Source organism: Anguilla anguilla, chromosome 15, assembly GCF_013347855.1.
Source record: "Anguilla anguilla isolate fAngAng1 chromosome 15, fAngAng1.pri, whole genome shotgun sequence".
Classification (NCBI taxonomy): Eukaryota; Metazoa; Chordata; class Actinopteri; order Anguilliformes; family Anguillidae; genus Anguilla; species Anguilla anguilla.
The window spans coordinates 15,634,615-15,653,800 of NC_049215.1; the positions used below are offsets into that span (position 1 = coordinate 15,634,615).

The window sequence follows — 19,186 nt, forward strand, 5'->3', positions numbered from 1 at the left end:
CACTGATAGATATGGTAAATCCAGTGCAATTTGCCATCTATAAGTATTTATAAACATAAGACCACCCAAAATAGGTATTTTAAAAATCCCACTGATTCCTGGGTGGGACTAATCCGTCAAATGATATCATCTGGAATTATTGCTTTCATACAATATTTTACACTTCTAATGAAGCAGTGTGAATGTAATTGCATTTTTACAGTCATTTATATAAGCGTGATATTTATTGTTCTAAATTAATGCAGTAAATACAGAGTCAGATTTCATATAGCGCTGTTACATCGCAACTAATGCACTCATCTGAAGCCAAACAACACTGGAGAGAAAGCTCCCATGTTTATAAGAAAACAGAGATGCTGTCGCAGCAATGATGTCACCGGGAGGGGCATGCAGACCAGCGACGGTCAACCTCTGGAAAAGCAGGAGAGGTTACGGTCCCCCGGATAGATTTACACCATTACCCCGTCCCCTGGCTATCCTCAAACCAGCACTGGCCCTCCAGCCACTCCGAACCAGCAGGAGCATTACAGCGCAGTTAATAGTCATCAGTATGCTAATGAGCTGAAGGGGGTCATTAGGAGGGGGTGGGGTGGGGGTGGGGGGGGGGGAGTGGAGAGAAACATGTCCTAGAGCTGAGAGCAGCATTTCCCTGGGGAACCAGCACCATTCTGTTTATGGGACAGGGATTATTTGTTTTGGTCACAGGCAGACAATAGGCCAGCTGAATCGTGGAGAGGGGGGACATTCATCAATAATTACCTCAGAATGAAATAAATGCTTATAACTACACGCATTTACGCTTATACGCAATATATGTGCATATATAGACTGACATTCTGCCGTTGTTTCTTCTTGTACTTTGTGTCCAGTTTAAATTTAGTCCTCATAAGCAAACATTGTTTTGATATTTGATAGACATTTAATATGATATTATGATTACTGAATCATAATTAAATTTGTTTAACTTTGTGTATTTTTACAATGTATGCATAATTCTTCCTGAAGAAATAAATGTGCAATTTTATTGACTATTGATTTTTGTTTTATATTTATTAATTATCTATTTGCCATTTCCGATGATAGAAAATAAGGTCTCAGATTGATTTTATTACATAGGGGATAAAAACACTGTGAAAATGAACAGAAACATCTGCATGTATCTGAGTATTATAATTGTTTTCCCTTTTTACATCCATGCTATTGTGCCGTTCTTGTTTTTTTTTAAGGTAGATACTACTGCTGTCACTGGGATGTGAATTCTATATTGGTTGAGCCACAGGTTATGTTTTTATTTTATTTTTTCTCTCCTGCTCTGACTAATACTGAGAAAAGAAGTACATTGCAAGATATTTTGACCTCTCCACCTCAGATGTTAATTGCTTAAGTTAAATAATTATTGGGGAATGCAATAAGCTCACTTTGTCCACCCGGTGTAACGCAATTGCTTATTTAAAAATAAACTTGAGAATTGCTGGCCAAAATCTGCCATTGACATTCAATGGGTGAGATTGGGGGCTGATCGTATCACTTCCTGATTGTCCTCTCGTGCAATGGACACTGGGATCCCACATGATTGCACAGGTCCCAAGTCTCCAGTTTGCGATACAAAGATGTACTCCTTGTAGTAGCTGTGCGGTAGAATTAGTTAGATTACAGCATGGAGGTTAGAACGCAAAATCATCACAATTCACGAATCATCCTAGACATTTTGATGTATGAAATTATTCCTCATATTCTCAAAATAACATATAATATGTAGTGTGGATGATTGTTTCACTTTCCACATGGGAAACCTCCATCAGAGTGTCAGTATTTTTAGGGAGCTTTTTCATCAAACATTACAGGACAGTCCTTCAAGGTTTCAGGTTTATGACATCATTATTTGTGCTGAGAAGCCCAAAACATGTTACTACAGCTGGCATCTGCTAGGACAGAAATTGTGGCCCCCTGATATCTGGTGCATTACCTATTTTCAGTTGTTCGCTGCTAGCAAAACCACTAATATCCCATAATGCAATTTTATTTAAATTCCTTTTGACTTCCCCCTAGAGGTCAAAGTTTGTATTGATATATTTACAGAAGAGAAATATAACATATCACAGCTTCAAGAGTATAATGGATATATGATCTGAAAAATGAGAAAATTTAGCTCGTAAGTGTATACATATGAAAAGAAAAATGCATGACATATCTATTCATGACAGTTGCAACTTATTTGAATGTGTGGATTTTAATTTTTGGAATACTTTATTTAAAAATCTTGGTTTAAATACATGGGTGCAGTCCATCCTTTTAATGTATTTTTTAAAATTATTCTTTTAAATTTATTTCTTGAAAAAATAGCCTTTCCAGACCTGACATAAGATATGATTATGAATTGTTAAGAAAAAATTCATACAGAAATTCATAATTTCAAATAAATAAATGGTTGCACTGTAGTTCTTTGCATTTGGCTCTCTTGTTATAATAACCTTTTTCTGAAAGGTTGGCTACTTAAATTATTACAGTTTTGTTATTTAGGAAGAAAATCTTTTCACTGCTGCACAAAGATGAAATATTGCCTTCAACACATTCTTTATTCGGCAACATCAAGCTATAGGGTATATTAAATTACTTCTCCTTGGGCTAAATATTCAAGAAAATCTTACCAGCCATGATTTATAACAAAATTATATTGAAAGAATGAAGGATATGAGGATTTTATTATGGGATGAAAAAGGTCTATTTCTGCAGAAATGAGTTATGGTATATACAGCAGACAGCAGTGGACATTATTAAGATTATTCACAATACCGGTAATGCTGAATCATATTTCTGTGAAAAGCACAGTGTGAGTAATGTTGATCACATGCTCATTTTAACAAATAATTGTCTGTTAAGTTTGCACTACTATCCAGGCATAAGTGTCCTGGTAGAGGGACCAGAGTGTAAATGCATGACAGTCAAAGAAGGGAAGGTTTTTCCTGGAATGAGTCTATCCATGTATAGTATGATGGCAGGCCAAAGGCTTGGTTTGGCATGATTATAGTTGCCTCATATGTTTTTTTGTAAATGTTAAAGCCATGACTGATTTGTGGATGATACCTGAAATGGAAAGTTATTTAGTACAGCAGGTGTTTGGTCTGGTAAAAAGGGTCTTCTTTCTACAGATCATATCACTCCATTATGAAGAGAGTCATGTGTTTCTATAATGTGTGTGTATAATGTACAATTAACTCTTGTTTTACTGTTTAACTATGTCAGTCTACCATACAAAATATCAACCACAATGGCTTAAGGCACAATGATGACTGATGCAAAATGGTGATTTTTCATAAGATATTTTTAAATCATGTATTTACTTAAATAAGTACTATAAGCATATTATTGTGTGGAAATCCGTATTCAATGTACAAAGGCACTAGAAAATTGGAGTAAACAGTTTTGTATATCATTTTAGCATTGTCCATTTTTGGAATTAGCGACACTACTGCTCGAATCTTTCACATTTATGCCAGTCCTCACCTCACTAAACAGAAACTCACTTTTTTAGCAATTCAGTAAGCTGTAATTAAATCAGTATATAAATAATACATGATTTGCACATTCTCCCATTCAGTTCCCCAGACAGACAGAGAGCACGCAAAGACAGAGGCACACAGACAGACAGATAGATGGATGGATAGAATAACATCATATTCCAAGCCCTTATGTTGTGACAGGTTGCCCTTTCATGGGGCATATTACATGCAGTCGAATTTTATGACCGAATCATTAAAACAAGTTCAATGTGCTTTACAACCTATTAACAACCAGATGTTCCGGTAATATATTTGGCTATTCTCAAGTAGGAATCATCGCTACTTACACTGTGGAACTGCTGTCAAATATTCCGGTTTTAAGAATTTTCATTGACTGAAAACAGGCATGTCTACATATGCAGGTTATTAACATGAACAAAAACATGGCTTCAGCAGACGGCGATTTAACCCTTAAACACTATTTATCATCATTTCACTGACTGAAATGGAAGAGCCCAACCCAGTGCCAAGGCTAAAGTGCCAAGGCCAGACAGTGGTGTGGTGGCGAGGCCCGAACTCTGACCTGTGTAGGGAGGTGGTGAGACACGCTGGGACATTTGTTAACGGGAGCAGGAAATCTTCGCCTCATTTTGGATGTTTTGGAGTCATGGGTCCAGACGTGGAGAGCCCACTCGCGGAGAGCCCAGACCTTTCCCTCCCTGGTCGGGTGACCCCTCGTTTCGATGGCTCTGCAGAAAGAGAGTGCGCGCCACCAATCACTGTCACGAAACGGAGAGATGAAGACAGATCCCCCGAGCGCTTATCACCTCTTTAATCTGGCGCATTTATCACCTTCGTCTGGGTTCTGCCGCAGATTAATTGCGGCCGACGTATAATACATTTCCGCACGTCAATCCGCTCTTCAGCGTCTGTCCTTAAATTAGCATCGGATTCTACCGACTGCTTTATGCGAAATGACAGTGGAATGCGTAGGGCTTTAAGAAAAGGTCTCGAGCAGTCATTTTTTAAAGAAAATCTACTTCCCCTACCATTCCATGATTTCATTCATGGTTGTTTAGGGACTTGTAATTCATCCTTGAATCTTGTTTTTTTTTTTTTTTTTTTTTTAATAATTTTTGATGATTGGCCAGCTGAATCAATTATCTGTGCGGTCTGTCACTTCTCATTAAATTCTACACCTCTCACTGCAAGGTGAACATTTTCTCAGCAAATGTACCCCAGGACAGGCAGTGGGAGGCGGGGGGGGGGGGGGGAGACGAGTGAAACGCAGCCTCGGTGTGAATTATTCACTCTGCCACAAGGGGAGTGCCATATCTGACTCCACTGAATGAATTACAGTGCGGATTATCATGTAATTATGAATCTTTCAAATGCTGATAGAAGAAAATTGAACATTTAATATTTCATAGACGTGGCCCGACGCTCAGGAAAATCGTTTAAAAATGGGAATGCTAATTTTCTGAGGGGGACAGAGTGCAGTGTAAAGAGTTCCAAACTGTGAAGAAGGGTTGAGGGGCGCCCGAGGCAGCATGGGTCAGAAATGAGGAATACCGTCAACTTGGAAAATATATAATAAGTATGCTAATAATAACATGCTAATAATAATAATCATCATCATCATCATCACTTTAATTAGGCTAAAATCTTTTTTTTTTTAAACTGAAAGATGTTGAATAAAAAAATAATTTTTATTTAACATAACAATATATTACTTTCAAATGGGCAAGGCCTTTAGGGTACTTCAAGGCAGCCCATTGTGGTGGAGAACCCCTTTGAGAAAGGGAGTACTGTCGAACAGGAGCTGGCTTGGCTATAATTAAGACAGAGGCTGAAAGACACGCCCCACCCGCTCTTCCTGTGTGACATGGGCAGGTACCACATTTCCCATGGTGCTATGGCCCACAGCTCCCTTTGTTTTTTAGGATGCCTTATCAACCTCGGTGACATGTAATTATCTCCATTGTTAAGGCCTCCCCCACTCACAGCAGAGATTGCATTACAAACATTGGATAAGAAATTATGGGCATGTAAGATTAGTCCCTGAGGTAACATTCACGTGGGACAGCATGGAGCTGGTTTGCCTGGAGGACACATCCTGCCCAGAGTGCCCTGACCTGGAGGGTGATACGGGAGGACCGTATCTACGGAAAAGCTGGACACCTTTGGGCATTTGAGCATTACACCGGTTTTCCATCCACTGGCCTGTCAGGCGTGTTGTTCTGCCACAGTTAATAAGGAAACAACATGTGGAATTACAGTCATGATGGACACTGAGGAAAGGGGTGATCTGACTTTCAGATGTCTAACAGGACCAGAATCCCTCAGTTCCTCTTGAATGTGTTCACCCTTTTCCCTAATTTGTTCTTTGTGTATGAATGTCCGACTCTGTTGTACTGTGTTCTATGTGTCCCGCATTTTCCTGTTCAGCTCATTGACTTTTAAGGGTCAGGGAATCATATCTCTATCAACATCCATTACATGACAACCAGAAAATTATGCTTTACAAAAAAATGACTGACAGATAACTGATTTATTGAGTGATTGATTGGTTGATCATACATTAAACTTGTGACAATGCCAGAGAGGTGCACCTTCCGACAGCACCAACAGGCAATTCTCTGACCACTCCAGCTGACTGGTTTAAATTTATTCATCAAACACGCGTATCGCACAACAACATCTGAGATTCCTCACTGAATATTTCAACTTGTCAAGAGGAGACAAAATATGAAAGTACTGAAATGGTCTGGCTTTTGTTTATTTTATTTGTCCCTGGCAGCTAAAATAAATGAGTTATTTGTGACCACATGCCAGGATGTGCCCTGTCGCAAAGAGGGAAAAAGAACTTATGAGCTAATGCCACTTTGATGAATGTAGCTTTTTAAAGCGCAACACCAAATAATGTCAAAGCGTGAGATTTTCCACAAAGCGTTTCTGCCTCTCGGGTCCCTCCGATGAAGAGCGGGAAAATAACAGGCACGTATATTCACAATTTAAATGAACATGAGCCGCCTAGCAACGGGCACAGCGGCACGGGCACATCCGTTTTGTTTTCTCCCACGGGGGGTGAAACGGTGGCAAAGTTCTAATGCGGTTATGCTAAAGAGAATGGAAAATAAAACAAGATGAATACCAAAAAATATGGAACGATAAAAGTAGTCATCATATAACATGGGAGAAGAGAGAGACTCAGAATTACATCAGACATGTATTGTCAATGTAAGTGTCCCCACAAAACTAAATGAAAGCAGAAGAAATAGATCAAGTCGAGGCCATGTGCAGTTTGGAATTTCAATACATGCAATAGACACATAGTATACTGCTCAATGCTATCTGCATTCAGAGTCTAAGAAGGATCAAATGTAGCCTGTCAGAATAAATTGTTCTATAAACATGTGTATGTGCGAACAAGTTCATTTAACACTGACTATTTTTATTCTGTTCAGAAAAGGCATGTATACACAAGATCAAGGCCAAATAATGATTTTAAATACGTTTACCTCACCAGTAAAACTCATTTTCTTCCTTTTTTGACAAGAAAAATTGCTGTCACAGAGTTTGGTTTGTAATGTTGTTTTGAAAATATCCACTGATTTGCAGGGTGTCTGCAAATTGTATCAGCATATGAATTGTTAATGTATTTCAAACATGTATTGGACCCATATTCGGTATTTAGCGTACATAATATTTTATTGTGATTAAAAAGTAATTATGTATGATATTAAAGTATGATAAATTGTATTTCCTCAAATATATATATATATATATATATATATATAGGCTGGATCTCAGTGACGAGTTTTCAGAGTTTCTCCACAAAAGCGCAGGTCAGGCTGAAATTAAAAATAAAATAATACACATTCAAAAAAAGAAAGTGATTTTATGGGACAGACCACATGGCAGTTAGACTTAATGAATCTTGCAACTGAGTTCAAAGATCTAGTTCACCCTTTGATGACTTAAAAGTAGTCAGTGACCGTGTACTAAAAAATCTTGTACACTGTGGCAACCTCCCTTCTGTTTGTATAATTGGCGCAATTACAGCTCTGTTATAACTCATTACAGGAACCTTCATTAGGAAGCACAGCACATACACAAACCGTTGTTATTAATACTTAATAGAGCTGTCAGCCACTTTCACACCTCTCTGATCAGCTTACATAGTTCCGACCTTTCTTGTCAAAGAATTGATGAAGCCATTACCTCCCACGTCAAAACACACAGGCATTGTTTCAAAAGAGTACACATACGAGCATGGTAATCCTGCTCTGCTAAAAAGCTTTCTGTTTTTGGGGGCATGCTTGTGAATGTTTTCTTCTGGAGTTATCTTCACCCACACACCATACAGACAGCACTGGGACTCAAGGGTCTGCTCTCCTCTGTTGTACTTGCCTGTGAGCTAGAAACTATTTTAGATATTACAGGCCGCAGAGTAGAATGAGACTATTACACAGCCAAGACTACTGGTAACCGGTGGGGAACTCCCACATGGAAATGAAATATACAGTATATATAATCATGTAGATATATATGGAAAATATCAGGATAAATATATTTCACAGAAGTGTAACATATTACTATATACTGAAGCAGAAATAATTAGTATGAGTGCTTGAAACCAATTTTTTTTTCTATTGTTTCGATCCGAGCAGAATCAGAATTTTTACGTTTCTGTTCTTCCTCCTGGAAGATTCATTTTGTTCCTTTTCTCCCACCACCCAAACATTGAAACCAGCCTGGTAGCTTGTCTCAAAACCTATTATGTTTGTGACCCTGTTTCCAAAAATACTAAACATGGGTAACGTGAAAAGTTATTTTTTAGTTGTGCAGAAGCCAATCTCTGAGATGCACATTGCTTTTGTGCATGAAGCCCCCATCGCATCACTACTCGCCCCAGTTTAGAAAAGGAAACACATTTTATGGAGGATGAAAAACACACTGGGTTGACAATATCGCACTGTCAGCACTGAATAACTTGGCATGGCAAATACAGCACCACAACAAAATACCCATGTTAGAATTGGTTTGAATAGGGAGATGATGGAAGAGATTCCATCCTCAAATCACTCACGGCAGCACAAGCAAACAATCTGATAAACCCCAGGCATTTAAAATGTGTAGAAAGGCAACAGTTACATTGAAGGTCATTGAAATACAGGATTTATAAAATGCATAAGTCACATCCAACAATTGACTTGAACATAAACAGACGGTAATGTCAAATCACGTTGAGAGATAAGAATCAGCATCGTTTGCGCTAACCAATCCACTAGATAACTTGCACAGTATGCTATCATGAAATTACATCGCTCGCTTTATTGTGACACAATCGAGTAACCATGTGTGGCAAGGGCCTGAACCTTGCTGGGAGGAAATATAGCAACAACCTAGCAAACCCTGGCTGACATACACCAATCTTATTCCTGGCTGAACAATCCAACTGTATCCTGCTACTGTGGACCATTGAACAGAATCAGCTAATAATGTAACCAGGTAATATAAACCATGATAGCCTTGGCTAGAGGCCCACAAGCATTTGTTTTGTAACTTACTCAGTTATGAAAAAGCCAGTCAACATTAAGTTCAAATTTTATATATTTTTTACAATTATGTATGTGAAGATGGATATATTAACAACTGTTTAGCATTTGAAATCCCTTTTTTTGTAATGAATTCAAATTCACGTAGCACAAATAAAGCACTTATTAAATGTGCTTAAATTACGCAAAGCAGAAGAAACCATGTCAGACTGAATGGAGACATTCAGAAACCACAGAGACCACTGTGCCCTGCTATAAAATGGCTGCAAAATGGCTGCTAAATTATTATTTTTTAAATTCTATTTAATTTCATACGTTTGATCAAGTGGCTTTGTCCACAGGATGGAGGTGGGTATGGGAAGGGGGAGGGGGCCACTTTGGGGTGTCAGCTAATGTCCTACGGAGACCACAGATAAAACAACTGGAGCAGGAGCAAGGTAAAGATTTAAATTTTACATGATGCAGAATGTCAAGTCTATAAATAAGAAATGACAGACTAAAACCACCCTCTCTCCCTTTTCCATAGTATTTGTACCCAAAATGTGAAAACAGGGTCTCAGTGCCGGGGGGAGGGGGTATAGGTGTAGTATTAAAGGTAAGCGGAAGAAGAGACAGTAAGACAGAGAGAGAGAGTGAGAGAGAGAGAGAGAGAGAGAGAGTGTGTGTGAGAGCGAGAGAGAGAGAGAGAGAGAGAGAGAGAGAGAGAGAGAGAGAGAGAGGGAGAGGGAGAGGGAGAGGGAGAGGGAGAGCGAGAGAGAGAGAGAGAGAGAGAGAGAGACAGAACTCGAGAGAGAGAGAGAGAGAGAGAGAGAGAGAGAGTGAGTGAGTGAGTGAGTGAGAGAGAGCGAGAAAGAGAGCAAATTGGGGGCAGGTAAGCTTGTGGTCATCCACTTCAGAGTAATGCTAACCTGCTCCCCAGGGGTTTGGCAAATTGAAGGAACGCAAACGTAAAATGGTTCCCCAGACCAACACAAAGTGTATTAGAAAGCCAGTCGCCTCTTTTGGTAATGGCCTGCGTGCGCTCTTGTTCCATTAGCTGAGAGGAGTAAGAACACTGTGGCAGGCACGGAGAAGTGCTGTTTACTGAGTTGAGCTGCTGTTGGGACGACTCCTGTTTTTTTGCATTTTTTCTGGTTTCTCATTTTAAGAGTGTACTAGCTGTCAGCCCTGTTTAGAAGCATTTAATATAATAATTTATAAATATCTCAAACCATTAAGAGAAACAGCAACTGCTTTACACATATCCCTAACTGTAGAGACACTCATGAACTTTCTTGATGAGAAGAGCTAGGATAATTTCAGTAGCAGCTCAGTCATAATGCAGCTATACCAGCTATGAGAATTTAACAGGAGAGCACCAGCTTCAGTATAGTAATACTGGCCATGAGAATTTAACAGGAGAGCACCAGCTTCAGTATAGTAATACTGGCCATGAGAATTTAACAGGAGAGCACCAGCTTCAGTATGGTAATACTGGCCATAAGAATTTAACAGGAGAGCATCAGCTTCAGTATAGTAATACTGGCCATGAGAATTTAACAGGAGAGCACCAGCTTCAGTATAGTAATACTGGCCATGAGAATTTAACAGGAGAGCATCAGCTTCAGTATAGTTATACCAGCCATGAGAATTTAACAGGAGAGCATCAGCTTCAGTATAGTTATACCAGCCATGAGAATTGGCTGGAACAGGAGAGGCCAAACTCTGTTTCATCTACATGAGGATTCATCTTCCACAGCCCAGTACCACACAGGGGACAACATTCAGACTAACCACAGTGGGGTCAAGAATGCATTACACTTCAAAAATCTTTAGAAAAATTTCAATGATCATAAAATTTTGGATGATGCATATGCATAAATAATAAACAAATGTTTAAAAAAAATCTTTAAAAGAGTGGCATCCTTTAATCAGAAATGAAAGAGACGGGTGCTTAGATGGATTACCACCAAAAATGTTTGCCCATTGTCTGCACCTATGGCCCAATCCGGCACTGCACACGGTGCTCAGCACGCAAACCAGACAGAAACAAATGCAGTCTCAGCTGGGTTCCACGTTCCCAAGTACTTAGCATCCCCCCCTTCCTTTTTTTACCTCTCTCTTTGTTCTTTGATGCTTTTTAAATGAGCTTTCCAATTCTACTGTTCTCACAATTCAATTTTACAAGGCCATTATCTAAGATATAATGTGAAGGTTAAATATATCAGGGCAGCCATTATGTGAAAATAATTAGCAGTAATGAATAATGCACAAATTCCACTGATGAGAGATGGTTATTCCTGTAATGAAGTGTAAGGGCCTCCCTGACAAATGAAATTAAAATATTTAAACACTGTTTTATGATATTACCAGGCTCCTATCATTTCCTTTACCTACAACGAGGAGCCCCAGATAGAAGCATTACCCTTACACATCCTCCGCATGACATAATGCAGGTTAATGTGACAGCAATTAGTCAAAGAGGAGATCAATCAACACAGGCACTGGGGCTGCCATCTAAGGACAAGGCTTGCTGGGCCATCTTTCATTGGTCCAAGTGTTCCTCTCTTCCCTTGTCAGGACAAAAAAAGTTATATTTTGCGAATACATTTGCAACTAGTGTAATATGCATTGCTTTTAACCATTGAAACGTTCGGTTGTTTGAGGAAAAGTAAACTTTCTTGTTTGTACATTCACAAAAATGACCCCAAGGAAGTTGAGGACACAAGCCAGTTATTACAACTGCAATTTAGTAGCCAATATGCTGATTTTTGACATATGTTGATGTCAAAAACCCTCAATATCCTGTACTGAAGCAATGGCTAACCCTGGTCCTATAGAGTCAAAGGGAATGCTGGCTTTCGGTATTACTCAGCATTAAATCGATCAATTACAGCAACTGATTACACAGATAACCCAGCTCACCTGCTGTCTTGGGTCAGAGCAGGTTGCTGAGGAAAAGAAAATCCGGCTGACTCAGTGGCCTTCTGGGATCTAGGATGGTCACCCTCGCTGTCATAAGGGAACCGATATATTAAACCTGCTATTTCTTCAGTCAGTAGTCAGCTGTAAAGTGAGATAGAACTGGTCAGAAATTTAAGGTGTGAACTCCAGAGGTCTGCAGCTTTCATCAACAAGGAAAGTAAAAAAAAATAAAATAAGGAAGCAAGAAAATAGTAAATTTTTTCTCATGGAACCTTCCAGACACATTGTCAAGTAATGCAGTATGATCAGTAATAGATGACACAACAGAAATTAATCTTGGCCCATAAGCATGGAATTTAATAAAACCTCAACTCTATCTCAGTAAAAGCTGTGATTTCTCATGAACACAGAAACCAGGTTGGGGACGATCCTGAAATTAGCAGCTCTTTGAACTGCACAGTGCTTCATTTGTGTCTGCATTTCTGACAGAACATCACTAAAAATCTAAATGAGCAATGGAAGTTATTCTGGATAACAAAAACTGAGAAAAGTTTTCAATAGAAAAGTTACTGAATGATTTTTTATGTGGAAAAGGTAATGAGCTTCGTTTTTTTTTTTTTTTTTTTTTGGTGAGAGAACCAAATCAGCCACAGATTAAAATGCTGGACACAAGTTCATTCTTAGCTGCCTCGGAGTGTCTGTAGAAATAACTAACACATTCTGCATTATTGAGGGAATTAAGGGTCAATGTACACTCACGATTATCATTAATATTGCTGTCATTACCCTCGAGGAATCAGTCAAATGAGCAACCGAAAATTACTCATATAATATATCCAGTTGTAATTATTTAAACATATTTAACCACAATTATTTACTGCCTGCCTGGTACCTTCTCACATGCCCCTACCTCTGCTTGTAAAAAGTCACATTTCTCACACCTATTATCTGACAATGAAGTGCTTCTGCAATAAATATCAACTTTTAAAATCACTTCTGGGGAAAATTGGCCCAATGAAATCAATGGAGAGGAGCTGGCCCTCAGAAACAGATCAATGACAGGGTATCGATAGCCTGTGCCTCTGGTGTCAGTCACTGGAATGTAAAATCGGACAGCTGGAGCGGGACATAAATAAAGAGTACAGACATCCTCTTTAAAGGATCTTCTTCATTTGCACTGAAGATCAGGGGAAGGAGTGTTACCTATACCGCCCTCACTGCTAATGGTACACACACATGCACACACACACACACACACACGCATGCACATGCACTTTTTACAGGGTTAAAACTAGAAAGTAAAATAAGTATAAATATACAAATATTGAAAAAAAACAGAGAGTGTGTGTGTGTGTGTGTGTGTGTATATATATATATATATATATATATAATTCAGTAAATATCTGCATCATACTTAAAAGGAATACACATATATGTAACCTGTGTATAAATGATGCATATAAACATATGCACACTATTTAAAAACAAATAAATCTCTTTTGAATCATGCCAAATTATTTGAATGGAATACATTGCAAAACACGTGTAATTACTAATGCCCAGTTATTAGACCATACACATAGATTATGGTTTGACATATGGCATGGCTGGGCATGTTCATCCGAGTGCATGGACATATGGATACACTTCGACAAATATCTTGTGTACTTGAATCAATAAATCAATGTGATAAAATGCATATTTTATAGACAAAATCGTACCCTGGGACATGTCCTGAAGCAGGATCCAAGGCTGAGCGGAACACAAAAAACTAATCCTGGCCGAGCTGGCAGATTTTATTAAGCTCATATTTCGGGGCTGTCAGAGACTGTGCATTTGACTTGTAAAACAGACCTAATTAAGGCACCCAAATATGCAATCGACACATCAAACAGTAAGTTACTGTAACAGTGTAGCTTTTGTCTGTCATCTTGAATGCTGATTATGTGGGGAGCATTAAAAGGGAATTACCGTGAAACAATTTACACTTAATGTACCAGTCATATTGCTGGGAAAAAATGGCTTAAATATAGTGGTGTTAATAATACATGTTTTAATTAAACGGCTTGAGGTGCATCTAGCGGAAGGAATTGAATCTCCAGATTTCACACACTGCTATGATTCATTGGCAGTAAATATGCAAAGACCCATGCCCATAAGGCAATCAGAGAACAAAGCTGATATGCATGATGTTATCTGGGCAATATAATCCATCCACAGACCAGAAATATTAATAATAAAAAAAGAACAGAAAGTCAGGGGGTGACAGTGAAAGAAATTGTATTCAAAAAAAAGTCTGCCTACTTTACACCAAGGTTATAGAACTGCTGCTGATTGTGATCAGAATGCTGAACACTCAGAAGCAACGGGCACAACAAAATTATGCCATTAATGATATTTTTTTATGTTGTAGGTTTTACATGCGTGCGTTGTACAATACTTTCCCACCAACCCTTGGGGTGGATAGAAGGGGTGGTGGGTTGTGGGCACTCAGAAAGATGCAGGCATTTTGAATTTTGCCTGCAATGTGATATTAAGTGTGCGGAATAGGGGCCATGTGTTTTTTTACGTGGATCCCCATTAGCCGTTGCACAGGCAGCAGCTTCTCTTTCTGAGGTCCACACAAATTGGAACACATGAGTACCAGTCAGATCACTCAGTTGTGTAAGAGCCAACAGTGAGATCAATTTGTGGAGACTGCTGTTGAACATAATTATCAGTCCTTTAGAAACCTTCCATTTCATGTTGTAGTGTTATTGAAATCAAACAAGGAAAAAAACTGTTTTGAATGTTATCCCAAAGGTTTAATGAGAAAATTAAGAGCATGCCTAAAAATGAAAAGTTTTGACTCAACCTAAACCATACTCTTTATGAAACACAGGTAATCTGGGTAATCTGTTCTGGGCCAGTTTCCAAGTTCAGAAAATCCAAAAAAATAATACACATTTCAAATATAAATGGATGGCACTCTTATTTCAGGTCTTTGGGTTAAAAAGGGTGTCTAATCTTACCTGTGTGCATGCAGGTTTTCGTTCTAGCCCAGCAGTAAGACACCTGATTCTACTTCTTAGTCTTGATTGAATATTATGACTAGTTAATTAGGTGAATCCAGCATTGTAGGCTAAAACAAAAGCCTGCAGCCGAACTGGCCTTTTTCATATAAGGCTGGACAAGCCAGATGTGTGTAGAACTGTGATGTGCAATTGGCCACAGTGTAGACCAACAGTGTGAAACTCCCGTCCGGGTGGGCAAACAGTGTCTGCAGGAACGTGTGGGTCCTTTCAATCAGCAGCCAATTAAGGCCTTGAGAACAAGGTGTGTGGACACTTTAGCCAATCAATAACTTTAATGAATCACTTATGCTCAAACACACCGAAAACCACCAGGCCTGAAGTTCGACACCCCTGGTGTGGACCAGTGGTTCTCAAAGTAGGTCAGTCCCGGGGGCCCCTGTGTATGCTGGTTTTCGATTTCAATTCCAAAATTTTAACAAACTGTAAATTTTTCTTAATTAGAAGCTTTTCATGTTTTGAAAGATGATTTATCCTCTTAAGCCACATTATGTCAGCAAGAGCTATGCATGCTATAGAGAATGAAATGTTCCACAATTATTGGGCTATATCACAAATGATCACACAAAAAGTGGTTAAAATTTTTTAACCAATCAAATTAAAGGCAGAGGTGAATCAAAAGGCTTCTAATTGGTGAGTGTGGACACCTGGCCTCGAAAACGGACCACTTGTTAGTAATGAAGAAATTGAAGACAAAGCAGAAGACAATGATTCGAACATGCACTGCAACAACAAGTTCAATAAGTGCAATAACAAAATGAAGGACCATGCACATATGTTCAATAATCTAAATTAACAAGACATTGGCTGTAACCTAAAACAAGCATACACAGGACCAAGTTTGAGAACCACTACTGTAAAACACTTTTCTTTTCATAAATGACCATTCATGAATTTGGCCCCATTCTAAGTCAATATATATATATATATATATATATATATATATATATATATATGTGTGTGTGTGTGTGCACATGTGTGCGTAGATTTCTTGTAATATTAAAATCACATTTCTTCAACAGTGCATTATTCCATTGCATTTATCTGAAACACTAACAGTAGAATATCCAGGCTGCAGAAACACAGGGTACATGGTAACTGCCACTGGTAGAATATGTGTGCTGCAGCAACACGTATCATAACCTGAGGGAACAGAGGCCTCAGGATGACCAGCATAGCGGTGTCATCAGGTCTCTGACCTTTCGACCTCAGTCATGATGCCAATCATAATCCCTCTGGAAACAGCCTCGTTGTCATGTGCTGTTGATACTTTGTCCATAAATATATCTCACGTGAGTGATTTCAGCAGCGTTACTATGGGATCATGAAGGAAGTTTCATTGTGTGTGAATTTCACTGTAATTAAAAAAAAATTTTTTTACATACCATATACAGCAAATGGGCCACAAAATACACCATGATGAGCAGGCAAACACACACAAAAACGGTAAAGACAACTAAATATGTTATTGCATCCAGAAGTAATTTCATTGATTCCTTTTGATTATGACTTCCAGTACACGGGGAGTTGTGTGAATTGCGAGGCCATAATTGTTTGTTGAAGCATCACTTTTGCAGAAGGTACGGCCAAATCCATTGCAATGAGTACAAATAAACTCTGAGAATAAACGCCGGGGCAATCGCACTACTGGGATCTAATCAGGACGCCACGCATTCCCTTCCTTCGTTTGCTGCTTTTTCTCCCTCTTCTTTCCAGCGTTCGGCTGTCTTGCACTTTTCTAACACATGCCATTTTTCTCCCCCCTCGTTATGTTGTTGGCGATGAGAGATAAACACCCCGCTACATATCGGAGAGTAATAAATTGTGTGTACATTGATAAACTAATGCAATTACCCGCGAGGTCATCCAGTCAGCTAATTTAGAGATATCAGTGTGGGGCTCCTGAGTGGGCCCCTGGGGGCCAACAGTCTCTTTATTACGGAGGTGGGGGTCAGGAGAAGAGCGCTGCATTAGGATTGATCTTTTGATCTAATTGTAGAGCCTTGCCATTCCATTTTGGCCAAAAGTGCTTAGCACGCATGAGGAAGGACCGGTGCGCACTAATTAAACATGGCCGCCGCTATAAAACACGAGGATGCGTGCCTATTAATGGGACAGAATGTACCTACAACAAGACTGAATGTCTGCACAATAATAAACTCAATGACAGTACAGAAAGGATGAAATCACAACACAATAAATTCATAAGGTAATAGGGGGGTGCAAAGACCAGACCTGGATCTGCCTGTGTTATAATAAATAAATTAAAAAGTCACACAAAAATGGCATCGTTTTACCTGCTATATTGTTCTACTAATTACATTATAATATTTAAATGTAGGCCTTAAATTGCATGGTTCTTGTTCAGAGCAATAGTAGCCATGTATCTGGCTACACTCGGTCTTGTTTGTGTCATTCATTTAGACTTCTATCAATACCTCCTAAAACGAAGGACACCACACACTAATCAGATGACAGTTCTCTGCCAGAGGTCACGCTTTAATGTGCCCCGTGACACACAATTAAATTGCGATCTTTAACCTTTGTTAAAAAGTCAAAGCCTTCCGGGCAGCTACAGTAAATGCACTTTACAGTCTCAGCAACAGACAAGCCGCATCGTACCAGGTTTCAGGAAAATTAAGTTTGCGCAATCTAAATACCGGGGAGAGAAGGTAAAACGCACACAGAAAAATCCATTCCCATAACCCAGAGAACAGAAAACTAAAGGGGATGAGGGTGCTTTCTCCTGGACCACTTTAATTTGCTTAGTAATTAGCCATGCTGCAGGGCAATTTACATTGCTCAATATATTCCTTTATCTAAGACACTTATTAAGCAGAAATATTCTACTGAAGATATTCTGACCAGTACAACAGCAGTGCCCCACCTGAGAATCAAACCTGCAATCCTCTGGTTAATAGCCGTCTCTGGGTAAAGGCTGTGCCTCTCTCCGAACAGACACCAACTCCTGCTCACCAGCACGTGGGTCACATGCAGGTTACCACCTGGCATCAATGAGTGGCACAGCTCTCCTCCAATCAGCAGCAGGTCTCTTTGTACACTCACCTGTGGGATATGAAATGGTGACCAATGACCAGGAGGGGTAAACACGATTCAGCTCAGCTAATCATCAACACCTTTTTTTTCAAATTTACATGCCATTTACTTAGTTTTCCAATTTATGGACATAGTACAATATAGAACTTAATATCCATAATTTAACAAATACAATGTGGAATAATTGGTATTTGAATACAAAACACACATACATATACTGTATATTCAAACTGAAATTACACAAAGAAATCAATTGGAAAACAGTAGAGAGAGGTAAGGGATATTTTTTGATATTGCTATATTGCACCCTCTAGTGTTTTTAAAATAAAATATTAGTAAATATGAACAGATTTAATTGACTCCTTACACTACTGTATTTGCAAAATATGAACAACAGCTTAATTACCATTAATTGAATATGTATGCTTTTCGTGAACAATACTCATGAACAATAAAAACAAACAAAATTGAAGTACAATTGACGCTGCAACAAGAGCCTTTTTCACGAGATTTCAGCAGGCGGTACTGAATACATTACACTCACTTAGCAGACGCTCTTATCCAGAGCGATGTTCAGTAATGGAGAACATCAGTGTTACTCTCAGGAATACAAAAATGTGATAATGCCAAGGCACATAAGGCCATTTATAATCAGTGTAAAGTTAAATAAGTGAATAAACAGGAAGTCCTATTTTATCAGACTAAAGTGTCACAATATAATAGAATAGCTCTCAAGGCAATCATAACCATTCTTATTCATAATCACCACTTAATTTAAAAACAAATGGACATGCTCTGCAAGGTGAATGCCAGGGGTGACCTTTGACCCTAGCAGAAAGGTCTAGGCAGCTCAAATATGTTTGAGACCTCAAATGTCTACAACAAAACAAAACAAAATTATGTCTAGTCCAGAGGCTGACAGTGTATGAATTGGATTACAGTCCCAGAATAAATGTAGCCCTTTTTAATAACAATTTGAGATTAGTATTACTTAAATATACAGCACACCTGAAATATTATACTATATGTATGTAAGAACAACATATGATTTGCCACCTCCATGTGATTCCTTGAAATTAAGGGAAAGGACCAT

At 38.8% G+C, this 19,186-nt stretch overlaps 1 long non-coding RNA gene across 2 annotated transcripts in view; it reads right to left on the minus strand.

Annotated features, from left to right (window-relative positions):
• Positions 1-15,062, minus strand: part of LOC118214495 — a 37,545-nt gene extending 22,483 nt beyond the window's left edge. Inside the window, exons 1-4 of one of the 2 annotated variants that reach the window (XR_004762631.1) lie at positions 14,977-15,062; positions 11,966-12,106; positions 4,084-4,249; positions 359-411 (exon numbers count right to left, since the gene is read on the minus strand). This is a non-coding gene — a long non-coding RNA (uncharacterized LOC118214495). Of the gene's footprint in view, positions 1-358; positions 412-4,083; positions 4,250-11,965; positions 12,107-14,976 lie in introns of those variants that run through there. The other variant, XR_004762630.1, reaches the window with a different exon arrangement.
• Between the last annotated feature and the right edge of the window lie 4,124 nt (positions 15,063-19,186).